General features: G+C 28.6%; 1 non-coding gene across 1 annotated transcript; it reads right to left on the bottom strand.

Moving 5' to 3' along the window:
* Nucleotides 1-663: 663 nt before the first annotated feature.
* TRNAL-UAG (transfer RNA leucine (anticodon UAG)) lies at nucleotides 664-743 on the bottom strand. Its single transcript has one exon. It is a non-coding gene; the product is annotated as a tRNA-Leu (tRNA).
* Nucleotides 744-3,243: the final 2,500 nt, after the last annotated feature.

Raw genomic sequence — 3,243 nt, 5'->3', positions numbered from 1 at the left:
CACTTCTTTTTGCATAAAAATATTTAATATCACTAAAGAAAAATGTTTTATTTAAAACATTTTTTTTCTTTTTAGAAAAGAAATGGAAATTATTTCGAAATCTAATGATTAGAATAGCGGCAGATAATAAGGATCCGCACAAAAGAGTTGCATAGCTTAATAACATCATACTGACATGCATCATTAACCACTGAGATTGTAGAGCAGGTACTAGTATCGTGGATTGATGCATTTCAGTTAAAAGACCCGATGTGGCAAAGCCTTGCGTTAAAATAGTACTTGGCGTAGTTATTGTGCTTAAATCATTTTTAGAGTTCTGTATTTTAGGAATGGTATGAAGAATATACAGGGCCCATGAAAGGAAGATCAATGACTCATATAAATTACTTAATGGAAAATGTCCCGAGGAAGCCCAACGAGAAACTAAGAATCCTGTTATAGAGAAAAAAGTAACTATCATTCCTTTTTCTGACGAATCACGTAATCCTCCAAGTTCACGAACTAATAAGGTTATAAAATGAATCGTAATCACAATTGAAATCGTTGAGAAAGAGATATGAGTTAGTATATGTTCTAAAGTTGCAAATAGCATAAGGGGAAGGTCCCATTACAAAATTGTAAATTTCGAATTGATTTCTAATCTATTGTATTCTTTTTCAAGAATGCCGCCACTCGGATTCGAACCGAGATGCTTGAGCACTGCTTCCTAAGAGCAGCGTGTCTACCAATTTCACCATGGCGGCTAACTTCAAATAATAGGTAACTTAAAAGAATAATAGCTATTATCTTGGGAATCGTCGATATTGGGAAAGTCCATAAAATTTAGGAACATTAGAGTTTTCATTAAAATAGACTTCGTTTGGTAGTATCGTTTCCATTTTTTTTTTACAATAAACTCTTGCTTTGCCCAATAGAAACACAAACACTGCTTGAAAGAGTTGGAATTTCTTTTTTCTAACTTGCAATTGTAGAACTAATTTTTTCTAATTAATTTCTCGTTTACATTTTGAAAATTCTTTCAATACAATGAAAAAAATCCAAAAGGGTTTCTATTTAATGATGAAATTAAAATGGATAAATGGAAAAGGCTTTTTGGATTTTTTAAAAATTTCTAGAATGAAAGTCTTTATGCTCTTATTAATAAGATTTACTAACCTTATGATTTTGGAGAAGATAGGTGGAAGTTGTAAGTCCTATTGTAAGAATACTCCACTTTTCATAATTTTCATAATAGAATATGAGGATTCTATTATGAAAATTATGAAAAGTTCATTGATAGGAAAAGAATACTTAGCACACAGTATACCAAACAAAACTTTTTTTTCTTGTATATATAAGATAAGAGGGGTTTTTTGTTCTAAGAATATTGTACCGAGTAATTCGACACATAAAAGTACATTCAAAGAAGAATCAAAATTATTAAATAATTGGAATTCTTTTTTGATAAGTCAATTCATATTATTCCAAAATCTTATTATTTGTTTGTTGCCCAGAAAAACCCTTTGGTTTTGGATGCTCATTACCGCTCGAAAATGATCTTGATTTTACTAAAGAATAAGATTGTACTATGGAAAAATAAGTCTTTTTCTTCCAAATATTTTTACGAATACGCTTTTTTGACATTGAAGTACGTTTTTTTGGAACTGCCATTCAAAAAGGAAATTACTTTTTTCTAGTTGTATGTGAAAGACATCTATTGCTGCAAATCAATCCTTCTTTCTTCTTTTTATTAGTATTTATACTTAGATACTGAAAGATACTTAAATTTTGAATTATTTTTTACTTCATTTTGTCTAATGCGGATAAGACAACAAGAATTTTTTAACATTTTTTCTTTATATATTTTATACTTGTTTTTTAATAATATAGAATATATAGAAAGGTTTCTCATTTAAATCTATTTATATCTATTTATATATCAAGTATACTCCATATATAGATATATGGTATGGAAGCCTATCCCCCATATAAGATAAGACGGGGGGATAAAAAGAAGGGAAAATGAAAATAGTTAATTAAGTTCAGAATGGTATTCCATAAAGGAAAGGAATTCCAATCAAAACAAAAAATACTGAGTCTCTTAAACAAGACATTCTAAAACTTAGGTAATTTATAGTCATTAGGATTTTAGTTCTATATGAAGTAAGGACTATTCGATAATTTCTTATAAACATAGGTTTTCATTGGAATTCACTCAATCAGTTAATTATGGAACAAGAGAGCTGTTTCATCTTTGTTTTAAAGAAATATAAAAATGAATTATGAATAGAAAGTAAAATGATTCCACTTTTTTTTTTTATTTTTATAAATATCTTTATTTAGTTAATAAAATAACTAGGTAACGAAGTTATTTTATTAACTTTTTTAATTTAACCAACTAAACCCATTCTTAATTTTTAATTATTTCAATGAGATAAATTTTGGAAAAATTAAGAATTTCAGTATTTTTTCTTATTCTTTTTATTTATTCTTTCAGAAAGAGATAAGAATTGGTTTGGTGAATCGGAAACAATTTTATAGAAAAATTGAAGTAAAAATTGAAGTAAAAATTGCAATTTCTTTTCTTATGGAACATACATATCAATATGCATGGGTAATCCCTCTTCTCCCACTTCCAGTTATTATGTCAATGGGATTTGGCCTTATTCTTATTCCTACAGCAACAAAAAATCTTCGTCGCATATGGGCTTTTCCTAGTGTTTTACTCTTAAGTATAGCTATGGTATTCTCAGTTCAACTGTCTATTCAACAAATAAATGGAAGTTCGATCTATCAATATCTATGGTCTTGGACCGTCAATAATGATTTTTCTTTAGAATTTGGATACTTGATTGACCCACTTACTTCTATTATGTTAATGCTAATTACTACTGTAGGAATCCTGGTTCTTATTTATAGTGATGGTTATATGTCTCACGATGAAGGATATTTGAGATTTTTTGTTTATATAAGTTTTTTCAATACTTCCATGTTGGGATTGGTTACTAGCTCCAATTTGATACAAATTTATTTTTTTTGGGAACTCGTGGGAATGTGTTCTTATTTATTGATAGGCTTTTGGTTTACACGACCAATCGCAGCGAGTGCTTGTCAAAAAGCTTTTGTAACTAATCGTGTAGGGGATTTTGGTCTATTATTAGGAATTTTAGGTTTTTTTTGGATAACAGGTAGTTTAGAGTTTAGGGATTTGTTCAAAATAGCTAATAACTGGATTCCTAATAATGGAATTAACTCTTTACTTAC

The sequence above is a fragment of the Aegilops tauschii genome, unplaced genomic scaffold, assembly GCF_002575655.3.
Source record: "Aegilops tauschii subsp. strangulata cultivar AL8/78 unplaced genomic scaffold, Aet v6.0 ptg001190l_obj, whole genome shotgun sequence".
In the NCBI taxonomy this organism is placed as follows: Eukaryota; Viridiplantae; Streptophyta; class Magnoliopsida; order Poales; family Poaceae; genus Aegilops; species Aegilops tauschii.
This window is presented reverse-complemented; position numbering and strand designations above follow the sequence as displayed.